The 12,822-nt window shown below is 55.0% G+C and overlaps 1 protein-coding gene across 7 annotated transcripts in view; it reads right to left on the reverse strand.

Moving 5' to 3' along the window:
* DPP6 (dipeptidyl peptidase like 6) overlaps positions 1–12,822 on the reverse strand; it is a 684,077-nt gene that overhangs the window by 155,424 nt on the left and 515,831 nt on the right. The window lies entirely within an intron of this gene.

A 12,822-nucleotide genomic window follows, 5' to 3' on the forward strand; every position in this document is an offset into this window, starting at 1 on the left:
CTGTTTTAGTAACAGTCCATTCACAGGGCTGCTTTAAAACTCATCAGAGTCTTATAAAAACATGAAATTACAAGAAACCAATCATATAATCAGAGGCTGAAAAAACATTCAAATCCATCAAATGCAGATGCAATCCTATATAATAAAAGGCTAATATGCAAATCAACTGAACGGCAGAACAACAGGTCGCTATGACGTGCACTGACCACCAGGGGGCAGACACTCAATGGAGGAGCTGTCCCCTGGTGGTCAGTGAGCTCCCCCAGGGGGAGTGCCACTCAGCCAGAAGCCAGGCTCATGGCTGGTGAGCACAGCAGCGATGGTGGGAGCCTCTCCTGCCTCCGCTGCAGGCGGGCTGAAAGGAGCGAAGGGTCCTGGACTGCGAGAGCCCCAGACTGTGAGAGGGATGTCTAAACTGCCAGCTTAGGCCCGATCCCCCTGGATTGGGCCTAAGCCGGCAGGCGGACATCCCCTGAGGGGTTTCAGACTGTGAGAGGGCACAGGCCAGGCTGAGGGACCCCCCCCCCCACTGCACGAATTTTGTGCACTGGGCCTCTAGTGTCTATATAAGCACACCCTGCCCTGAACTGGATCTGGGAGCCCAGTGTGAGTGGGCCCCAGCATTGGGGTCTATTCGTGCCTCCACCATGACACTGGGAAGACCTGACATGCAGGCAGATCCTGGCCGGTCCAGCCCGGCACAGAGCTCCACCCAAGACCTCAGAGCTGCTTCACTGGGTCCTGACCCCAGGCTTCACACCGAGAGGGCTGTGTGTGTTCAATGGCAAACACAACACACCATGTTCCCTAGGGTGCTGAAAGCTGAGCAAACACAAATGCTAGAGTGGGTATGAGCACGGGTCACAGAATCAGAGGCAGCAAACACCATAGAAATTAGGTCACAAACAGCTTCTGGCCAGAAGCTACCTGGGGCAGAAGGACAATTATTACTACCTAAGGGGAAACTAACTCACTTCTATTCATTTGTTTGTTTCTTTGTTCATTCATTCATTCATTCATTCATTCATTCATTCTTTACTTAGCTTACAAGACACCAAGGATATATCCCCGACCTTCAAGGCGCTTCCGTCTAGCCAGGGATGCAGGTGCACCCGCACCACCACATGGGCGTGTGCATACACACACACATACACACGCATGCACACACACACCCCATGATCTGTCACAGGGGCACCTCGCCTAGGGCACCCTTGGGAATAGCGTGCACTCCAGTAAATCCCTTCTTTCAAGGAAGAATCAAAACCTGTCAGAATCCACTGCCTCGGAAGGTTGGGGGACACGCTGTGATTTCCAGTCCCCCCTACGTGACCCACAACTAGCACATTTTCCCCATGAGAGTGCCCTCAGTTCTCCGACCTGTATGGCTGATGTTTGAGGTGCAGGTCACATGCATCATATAATGACGGCATTTTAGCTGCTCAGTTGTTCCCAGTGCGATTCGTGGGCCACACAGCTGTGAGGGAGCTGCTGACTCGCCGTGGCAGGACTTGGGCCACCACGATGCAGCGGGGCTGCTGCTTTTCCTGCCCCCACCCCCATGCCTGGGACAGAGCTGTGCCCTCTGCGGGGGCTCAGATCTGAGACCGGGCTCCTCTATTCCAGAGTGGGCAAGTGGACGAGTCCAGAGGCCGAAGCCCACTCTTTTGGGCAACGGGTGCTTTTTTGGTTTTCCATGTAGACACACATCAGGGGTCAGCAGGGTCCGAGAGGCGGGTGACCTTTCTTTAATGAGCCCAAGTCCTGACCGCGGCTGTTGGGAGCTGCCGGTCACGGCCCAGCACCGAGAGCAAGCACAGCCCCGACAGCACCGCAGGTGAGCAGGACCCAACTTAAAAAAATTATTTTTAAATTGATTTTAGAGAGGAAGGGAAAGGGAGAGAGAGATAGAGACATGGATGATGAGGATCATTGATTGGTTGCCTCTTGTGCACCCCCTGCTGGGGATCGCACCTGCAACCCAGGCATTTGCCCTTGACTGGAATCGAACCGGGGACCCTTCAGTCCACAGGCCAACGCGCTATCCACTGAGCCAAACCAGCGAGGGCAGGACCCAACTTTTAAAGGAAAACCCATCTATTTGGTTTTTCAAAGAGTCAGAGAAAAGCACATAGGCCTGAGGTGCCAGAATGGCGTTCCAGGCCCTGGGAATGACGAACGATGTGAATGAAGCTTTCTTATCCGATCGAGGTGCTGTCCGGAATCTAGCTGGACCGGAGCTGTTCATATGGGATCCCAACTGAGTGCGGTAACGGCATCACCCGATGTCGCAGCAGCCACCAGCGTGAGAACCACGCTTAGTTGGCAACACCTGCCAGTGCCCTCCGTCTGCATCACACCCTCCTGAAATGGTCTCGCACGATTAGCTAAGAGGCTGCAGAGCTAACCGCGTGGGCTACTCGTCCCCAGTCCGGCTCCTCACAGGGCGGCCCAGACTGGGGCCTCGTAAAGTCCATCAGCGGGAGACATGTGCCCCCTCTTATTTCAGCACCTGTGGTCAGCCTCTCTAGGGGGGCACTGGCGAGGAAGCCAGTCATCCCCCACTCCCGGAGGGTGGGGTCACTGGGGTGAAGCTGTGTATAGGATGGTTTGTGGGTGAAGGTTGTTGGGGAGACAGTTGTGTGCATCCCTGTGTGTGTGCAAGATGAAGAGCTCACACGACATACTGTGCGCTCCATGGAACCAGTGCCCCAGGGACACCCTGGCCTCCCGCCTCCCAGCAGCGGGCCTGGGCCTGGGCGCACCCCCTCGGAGGCCCATCCTCAGGTCACTGGGCCCCCATTCCTCTGCCTCCGTGTGACTTCCTCACAGGCCCACCCTTGGGGAACCCCACTCTCACACCCTGTCTTCCACCTCCCTTATCCCACCGGACATAAGCGTTTACTTTCCGGGGATGTCTTCCCAGGAGAAAGCGAGGCTGGGCGTGAGGCCTGTGGCTGTGTGCACTGCGGCAGGAAAGCACCCGGCGTCCTTTCTGCTGACGAGGAGCCGCTGCATCCGTGAGGGTGCGGGAGTCGGAAGAGGGAAGTGCATTAACGGCCGTCTTTTCTTGGTGATGATCTTGGTAACATGCTATAATCCCAGCTCCTCCCGCCGCTTCTTCCATTCTCGGCCTAACAAGCAGTGTTTTCCCCAGAATGGGCCGTACACGGTCCCCCCATCACTGCTGGCGGCGGGAGCACGGAGTGGCACCTGCCGGACCCAGAGCAGATCCTGTTCTCAGGTCTGTCCCTCTGGCCAGAGTGCAGGCACCCCAGGAGCCGGGAGTGACGCCCCATCTCTCTGCACAGAGCCCACCGCCATCACTCCAGGGCCTCCCTCCACCAGCAAGGAGCACAGGTGCCGGTGCACGTCCCTCGAACCTGCAATTCCAGCCCAGCTCAGGCTTCTGGAAGCCGAGCATCACGCCTTTCCCCTAAAGCCAAAGGGCTGGGGGGCCTGCAGCTGGCGGGGGCACTGGCCGCCGTGACCCCCTCGCTGGATCCCGGCCGAGCCGCCTCTATTTACAGGGGGAACAGCAGAGCCCTTCATCCCGGCCATTTCCTCCCAGCATGCAGCTGGGCATGCCCACCCCCCTGACACCCTCTACTCCAGGCTCCTTCAGACTTAATTATCTCAGCTTCTCCTCCCAAGGTGAGGCCACTGGGAAGTAATGACAGTGCGTCCTCCTCTGATGCTATTATCATCACCATCATGTTCTCATCACAATTATCTCTGCATCAGCACCTTCACCATTACAGTCGTCACCAACATCCTTGTCATTGCCTCCTCCTCCTTCTCCCCTCCTGCTCCTTCTCCTCCTCTCTCCCTCCTGCTCCTTCTCCTCCCTCCTCCCCTCCTGCCTCCTTCTCCTCTTTCTCATTCTCCCTCTTCCTGCCTCCTTCTCCCCTCCTGCCTCCTTCTCCCCTCCTTCTCCCCTCCTTCTCCCCCTCCTGCCTCCTTCTCCCCTCCTTCTCCCCCTCCTGCCTCCTTCTCCTCTTTCTCCTTCTTCCTCTTCCTCCCTCCTTCTCCCTCCTTCTCCCCTCCTTCTCCCCCTCCTGCCTCCTTCTCCCCTCCTTCTCCCCCTCCTGCCTCCTTCTCCTCTTTCTCCTTCTTCTCTTCCTCCCTCCTTCTCCCTCCTTCTCCCCCCTTCTCCCCTCCTTCTCCCCCTCCTCCCTCCTTCTCCCCCTCCTGCCCCCTTCTCCCTCCTTCTCCCCCTCCTGCCTCCTTCTCCCTTCTTCTCCCCCTCCTTCTCCTCCCTCCTTCTCCCTCCTTCTCCCCCCTTCTCCCTCCTTCTCCCCCTCCTCCCTCCTTCTCCCCTCCTCCCTCCTTCTCCCTCCTTCTCCCCCCTTCTCCCTCCTTCTCCCCCTCCTCCCTCCTTCTCCCCTCCTCCCTCCTTCTCCCCCTCCTCCCTCCTTCTCCCTCTCCTCCCTCCTTCTCCCTCCTTCTCCCTCCTTCTCCCCCCTTCTCCCTCCTTCTCCCCCTCCTCCATCCTTCTCCCCCTCCTCCCTCCTTCTCCCCTCCTGCCTCCTTCTCCCTTCTCCCCTCCTGCCTCCTTCTCCCTCCTTCTCCCCTCCCGCCTCCTTCTCCCCTCCTGCCTCCTTTTTCTCCCTCATTCTCTCCCCACTGGCTCCTTCTCCTCCCTCCTTCTCTGCTTCCTCCCAGGCCTGGTACACCGCTCAAGTACGTTTCTTGGGTCAGGACTGTTTCACTGAACCTAGTGGGTGACAAGGATGGTTCCCTGCCTCCTGTGCCGCCATCATTATGCCGGGACGGAGCAGGGAGCCCACAGCCTTCCTAACTGGAATGGTGCTTTCACTAGTAAACAAAGGCATATCTGCCGGCTGGGCTCCACATCTCAAATGAAAACACCTGGGATATACGTCTGTCTGAGGAAATTTGCAAGCGGTGCTACTGGGAAGCTCTCAGAAGTCGCTAGAAGAGGATGCTTGCACTTTTGTGAGATGCAAAAGGACAGAAGAGAAGCATGGGAAGATGGCGAGGAAGCAATCTCTAGTCAATAGAGATAGAACTGAGCCTAGACTTTCCCCCGGGCTCACGGCTTCGGAGTCTGCATCGCAGCTGCTTTGCTGCGTGCTGGCGTGGCTGTGTGTGTTAGCTTCACCTCCACCCCCTCTGCGTGCTTGGAGCGGCCGTGGTTGGAGGCACCTCACGGGCACTGTGACCATTTTACCATGCAAGTGACAACCCAGCTGCCCCTGCAGGGCCATCTGCATCATCGAGGCGCCCTACTCCAGTGAGCTGTGGAGACCTGAGAGCGGACAGGGCTGGCTCCCCCTGTGGGGCAGGGCAGTTTATCAGAGACAAGGTAAGGAGATAGGATAATAGCTAATGAAGAATGAACGCTCCCTTGTTTACTAATCACTAACTTACTTGTTTATAATTATTCCCATCCTCCTCCACGCAGATGCTGACAAGGTGAGCCCATGGCGCCCGCGCTGTGAGGAGCCGCTGCTTGTCCTCGGGCACCTGTGCGGCGGGCAGAGGACAGAGGCTACCTGAGCTGCCTCCCGCTACGCGAGGGTCCCGAGCGACAGGGAGAAGAGCGGCCCCCAGCTCCGAAGCTGGCTGTCCGGGGGCCAGCCATAGCTCTGGGTGGCTGGGTTAAGCCAGTGACAATGAAGTAAAGTGTAAGGTGAGCTGCCAGTCCCAATGGCCACAGTGCAGGTTGCGGGCCACCATGTGGAGAGCAGACAGCGCGTGTCCGTCAGCGTGGGACAACCACTGGCCACGGCTGGATGGACGCAGGAACGAGATCGGCAGACGGATGTCCTCGACAGCAGCCTGCAATCAGGGTAAGAAGGGCTCTGCACAGTCGGCACAGTCCAGCCCCAGTCAGAGTGTCTCAAGGAAAGAACTCATCAACAAAACTAAGTAACAACAAGACAGGAGAAATCTCCGCAGGACGTGGTGTTGATGGCGCCCAGACGCCCGCCGCCCACACCCTCAGGCTCGGGTTCTGTGATCTGTGAGCCACACTTTACCATCTTCACCCACAGAAGTACACATCCCTGTTGAGAAGGCCCAGGTGGGCAGTGGGAGGCCCTGCTTCACCGGCTGCCAGTTACAGCCATCCACCAGCCAGGAGGCCTGGACTAACTACCTGCAGCCAGTTACAGCCATCCACCAGCCAGGAGGCCTGGACTAACTACCTGCAGCCAGTTACAGCCATCCACCAGCCAGGAGGCCTGGACTAACTACCTGTAGCCAGTTACAGCCATCCACCAGCCAGGAGGCCTGGACTAACTGCACGCAGCCAGTTACAGCCATCTACCAGCCAGGAGGCCTGGACTAACTACCCGCAGCCAGTTACAGCCATCCACCAGCCAGGAGGCCTGGACTAACTGCACGCAGCCAGTTACAGCCATCTACCAGCCAGGAGGCCTGGACTAACTGCACGCAGCCAGTTACAGCCATCCACCAGCCAGGAGGCCTGGACTAACTGCACGCAGCCAGTTACAGCCATCCACCAGCCAGGAGGCCTGGACTAACTACCCGCAGCCAGTTACAGCCATCCACCAGCCAGGAGGCCTGGACTAACTAGTGTCTTCAGATGTGCCCCAGACAGCACTCAGCTAGGCCTGTGCTTGCCCACCCCGCTCGTCAGGGAAAACACACTAAACATAGGACATTAGATGCCACATATGAGTGAGATCACGTGGCACTTGTCTTTCTCTGACCGGCTTATTTCACTCAGCATAATGTTCTCCAGATACATCCATTCTGTCGCAAAGGGTAAATTTTTCTTCCTTTTTATGGCAGAGTAGAATTTAATGAACAAACTACCAAGCAAAATAGAGACAGACTCATAGGTAGAGAGCAGGCAGATAGCTCAGTTGGGTGGGCGGGGTTGGAGTGTGGAGGGATTGAGCAAAAACAAAAAGAAAAAGAGAACTCATAGACATGGACAGCACTGTGGTGATTGCAGGAGGGAGGGGTGGGTGGAGGTGGAAGAGGGTATAGAGGGGATAAATGGTGATAGAAAAATAAAATAAATAATGAACACTAGACAAAATTAACCAGCAAACCCAGGGGACAGATACAAAGACAGATTTGAGTACACTGATGTGCATGGGCATTTTCCCCCCTATTGATTTTTAGAGAAAGTAGAAGGAGAGAGAGGGAGAGAGAGAGAGAGAGAGAGAGAGAGAGAGAGAGAGAGAGAGAGAGAACATGGATGTGAGAGAGAACCATAGATTGGTTGCTTCCCACACACATGCCCTGACCCTGGGGCCTGGGATGGAATCTGCAACCCAGGTACACATCCTTGACTGGAATTGAACCCACGACTCTTCGGCCTGTGGGCCATGCTCTAACCACTGAGAGCACTGGCCAGGCCACATGGGCAGTTTCATACCCAGGTCCTCCTTCCCGCTGATGGACAGCTTTGTGAGGCTGACTAACCTATCCCCACACAACAGGCTTCCTGCTGACCAAGAAAACGTTAGTCCACCGTCCCCAGGTGTGCTCGCGTCCACACGCCAATAAACAGGGGCGATTCCGCGGCAGACACACAAAGTCCATACGATTTTTATTTTAAAATTATGATTAAAATTTGTCTTTAACTTATAAAAACATCTTTTAGCCCTGGCCTGTGTTCTCAGTGGTTAGAGCATGGGCCCCCAGCACCAACGGGTCAAGGGTTCGATTCCTGGTCAAGGGCACATCCCTGGGTTACAGGTTTGATCCCCAGCCCCAGTCTGGGTGCACATGGGAAGCAACCAACCAATGTGTCTCTCTCACTTCGATGTTTCTCTCTCTCTCTTTCTGCCTCCCCCTCCCTCCCTTCCACTCTCTCTAAAAATCAATGGGAAAATACCTTCCAGGGAAGATTAACAACAAAAGAGGCACTGGCACCCAGGTGTGCATGATGCTTGAGGAAGACACACCACGAGCATCGCATGCCCTGGGAGGGCCCTGACGGGACCTGGGGACCCAGCCTCCTGGAAGTCCAGGGCAGCACCTTCTGGAGGCATTTCCAGGGAAAGCCCCGCCCCTGGGGCCCCTCTGGATGGAGCACAGTGCTGAGGGAGCTGGGGGGAGCGTGGCCTTCTCCGGCGTGTCCAGGACTCAGCCTGGCTGGCAGCAGCCACCGTGGGCACTCACTCTGAGCGCCCCAACCTGAGGCTTGCCTGCAGCTGCTCCCCACCATCATCTCGGGGAGCAGATGTGACTGCTCAGGTCAGTCACTGACTGAAGCCTGGTCCCACACTCGTTCCAGGCGACAGGTGACCCGGGGTAGCACCTGTTCCCAAGGCCTGACCCTCCGCCTCGGGCTCTGCTTCACGCCTGGGCCAGGCCTCGCACAGAATCTGTGAAACAGCTCAGCCCTGGACACATGCAGGCAGGGTTGCTTCTGTTTGGCAGCTACGGGACATGCCGCACTGGCAGAGAGAGGACAACGCAGGGACCTGAGGGAGGGAAAGCAGCCCTGGGGAAGAAGGATGGGTGTGGCCTTGGCCTTGCCTACCATTGGCCCTGGCGATGAGCCCCAGGCCTCTGAAGGAGTCAGTCTCACCCCCAGAGTCCGCTCTCTCGTCTGTGAAGGGATGGGCTGGGCCCTCGCAGGGTCCCTTCCAGCTCTGTGATCCATGTTGCTGTCTGTCTAAAGGGACAGGACAGGGGAGTGGGAAATAAAACGCGGTGCCCTCTCCCTGGAGGATGTCACTTTCACGTTGGGTTTAGGCACAGGCAAGTGTCCTGATGGGGCAGGTTAGGCACCCACCCCGGAGACTGTGGGGCAGCCTTTGGGAGAAGGGTGAGTTGGGGACTTGGCATTGCTCTCCACAAGAAGAGCCAGGATGAAAGCGGCAACAGTGGAAACAGGAAGAGATGGCTCCGCATCGCCGCAGCCATCACTCAACTGGGTGTGATTCAGGGACAGCAGCGCGGAAGGCATTGGTCATACAGGGTAGGCAAGGGGATGTCCTGGGATTCCCCCGGAGAGGCCAGCAGGATGCGGAACCAGCCCAGCCAGGGAAGTGCGCTTGCTGACCGTCAGCAGAGGATGTGGCTGACACTCAAGTCAGGCCCCCCGAAGGTCAGGTTGGCCAGTGGCACCCCTTGCCTGGATTCTGAGGACACACTGTGGTCTCAGAGGTGGTCAGACTAGTGTGTGGCTCGGGGCAGGCAACACTGATGATGGTGAAATTATGTAGATTAAACTACTGGGTGATTTCACTAATTCTTTCCTTGGCCAAGAAATCCTGTAATCAGAGCTACATGTCAACCACATCTACCCATGAACTTCAGCCCCCTCCGATGTCTTCATTTCAACACTAAGAAACTAAGAGGTTTTTATTCTGATCAGGCATGATCTCTGGCGGCTGCCATGGCGGCCAACGACCTCAGGACTCTCACGCTCTGAATTCGCATGCAAGCGGGGAGCTGGATGAAGGAAGGAGCCAGCTCGCGTTCCTACGAGAAAGGATGGCTATTTGGTCCCGGTGATTTCTTAATTACACAGCAGCCGCACACGCCTCTTCTCCATCTCCATCTTCAGTGGAAACTACTCACTCCCCTCCACTCGCACATGTTCAGGTGCACACACACACACACACACACACACACACACACACACGAGGCATATCCTACCAATGCCAGCACGCTGTGTCTGTTTAGCCGGCACCACTGTCTGGAGGAGGCAAGCCACTGACAGGCAGGGCAGTGCCCAATGCAGGCGTCGGCCAACGACCCATCCCTTCTGCTCGCGATTCCTACAGATGCAAGAGCCGGCTGCTGAGGCACCCGAGCCCGTCACGCAGGCGCGTCAATGAAACCACAGAACCCACGCTTGCGAGCACGTCCTGGGAGCAGCTGAAAGGCCCTCTTCTCCTCGTTCGCACTCTCCTCCTCCCTTATTACAATGACACCAACGCCTGGTTAATGGAGGCCACACAGGGACATCTCCATTGCTGCGTCAGCGCTGTGCCTGGGAGCTGAAGAAGCACTGTCCACTCAGTGTCCTCTTCATGGGCGCTCAGCACCCTCCTTGCAACCCAGCCCCACTCCTGTCTCCTCAAACCTTCCACGGCCTCTCCAATCCACCTCCTTAGGCCGAGGTCTTGCTCATGACACACGCTGGGCAGGCACTGTTTGCATGCTCCACGCGGGAGGGCGCTACAGCTCTTTTGCACAAGTTATTACTGACATTGTATTGAATGTGAGATTAAGTGGAACCACCACTGTGGACTAGAGTAAGCCGATGTCCTCCTGGGGATGAGCCCCTAGCGGAGCCTCAAGAGGAACATGGGGAGAAGTGGGTCTGGGGTGCAGCCAGGCGCTGGGCTAGACCCTTGCAAGCATATCACGTTCGTCCGCAGCAGCACGCTCCACGCGTACCAGCCCCACTTCTGACCAGCACCGGCTCAGGGACCACTGACTGCTCCGTGGAGACGCTGTGGCCCTGGCACTGGGTTATCTGTCCCACCTCTGGGCAGGCAGCAAAGAGAAGCAGAAGTTGACAGGATACTAACTTTCAGATGCAATGTGGACTGTTTAGGTGTCTCACCTGGAACTGGAACCTAATATACTGAGATTCTATCGCACACAAAACATTCATTCACTTAAATGAGAGATGCCTAGCAATGGGATTGTTAGTTAATACAAAAATATTTTTAATGATTGTCTTTTGAATGAAAAGTAGAGTTAGTTCATATAAACAAGGTATCCTAGTTGCCTTCGAAATACACGAATAGGACTGTAATAAGCAAGGATCCAAGGGAAAAATTCTAGTGTCCTTACGAACAGATAGGAGTCACTTGCTGTTACACCCATGGGAAATGCAGAATCCACACAAGAACATGACACGCTTCCAAAAGTCCTGCAGTGAGAAGCTTATTTAACTTTTTTGACTCGAGTTCTCAAACTTGTTTGAATACAAAGCTTTTTGTGCATGTTAATCCTCACCCAGGATATATACTAGTATTTTTCCCGTTGATTTTTAGAGCGTGGGCTGGAGGGAGGGGGAGAGAAACAGATAGCGAGAAACATCTATGTGAGAGACACTTCGGTTGGTTACCTTCTGCATGTGAACCTGCAGCCAGGTACATGCCCTTGACTGGGAATTGAACTCTCGACCCTTGGGTGCACAGGCCCACGCTCTAACCATTTAGACACACAGGCCAGGGCAAAACTTTTTTTAGAAATACCCAGGGGTAGTTATATGGACACTACAGACAGATTTGGAAGTCCTGGGTTATCCCCCTTCCTCCAGAATCACAGACCCAGATGCTTCCCCGGAAACCCGGCCCCTTTTGCTGAAAATATCTGCATTTTAGTTTAACAAGTTAGGAAGTCCATCCAAACATTAACCCCACGTTTTCCTGCCAAATCCCAAGCCTTTTCTACTCTATGTTTTCCTCCATAAGAACAGGACACTTGCTTGGACAGTCATTTGCATAACTGGACTTGAAAACTAGGAGAGGTACTTCTTTTTAAAAAATATAATTTGTTTTTTAATCCTCATCTGAGGATATGTTTATTGATTTTTTTTTAGAGAGAGAGGATGGGAGAGAGAGAGGGAGAGAAACATCGATGTGAGAGAAAAATATCAATCACTTGCCTCCAGTACACGCCCTGACCTGGGAATCGAACCTGAAACCTTTTCCTGTAGGACGATGCTCCAACCAACAGAGCCACCCGCCAGGGCACGAGTTACCTCTTGATTCATGTCACAGGGACCTATATTTATTACATGGCACACGTTAGCAATACTTGAATCATTCTGTAGTTTCCAAATCCACTCCAAATTACTTACATTCCCTCCACTGAGAAACACTGAACGTAATCTCACTCCATGGGTCAGCGGTGGGCGCTGCCTCGTGAGGAGGCTGCCCTTCCTGCCCAGGTTTGCATGTGAAGGCGCATGTTTACCGAATATTCTTTCCCCACAGGCATCAGCTGCCATGAGATCCAGGGACTCTTCCTAAAGAGCCAGTGGGAGAGCAGCAGGCGGGCAGAGAATCCTCCCAGCACAGACCCGGAGTCACACCAGACCCACGCTCCAGGAGCAGGCGCAAGCTCTCCCACAGGACTCTGGAGAACAAATATGGCTTCTAGGAGTGGGACACTCATCGCTGCAAGGTCCTTCATCCCACCGTTGGGATGCTCCCAGTATGAGAAGGTGCTCCAGCGAGACGCCCTGACACCTATCCGTTGGTGCTCTGCCCACTCTGGCGGCTGTGTTCCCCAGGCAATCGAGAACAAGCCCATCGTCCCTCCCTGTGAGAGTCCTTCACATAGCTGCTGAGGTGTTTTTTTTTAAATTCAGGTGTGGATGTCACATTTGGTAGTTTCCAAGGGCGATGAAAGGAGCTGAAACACTCCATCACCCACGCATGCCAGGTCTGTGTATTTGCAGCTCAAAGAGGTGAGGTTAGGAGCCGTGTAGGATGCGGAATCCCAAGGCTATCAAGTTCAGTAACTTCCCCCAGTCAACAAGACAAGATGATCAGTTGTCCCAAAGAATTTGGGTGGAGGAAATGAACACTTTTATGGACTGGACCTTAAAAAAACAACAACCCAGAATATGGAAAACTGAAGACAGAAAAAAGACCTACACCGAGAGGAATGAAATTGAAATCTTCAATAACGAATCTAGGTCTCAAATAGCTTTTAAAAGAAATTCTACAACTCCTAGAATTGGACTTGCGTCTCCATGCCAACCAATCCCCCAGGCTCCTGAAGGGGATGAAGTCAACAAGCTGGCCCACACCCCGTGCCGGGACCATGCTCTCAGCCTCACCCAGGGATGTTGCCTGAGTCACAGCGCAGGGACTTGTCTCCCGCACGGCGGGCTGCAGA

This window comes from Plecotus auritus (genome assembly GCF_963455305.1).
Source record: "Plecotus auritus genome assembly, chromosome: 4".
Classification (NCBI taxonomy): Eukaryota; Metazoa; Chordata; class Mammalia; order Chiroptera; family Vespertilionidae; genus Plecotus; species Plecotus auritus.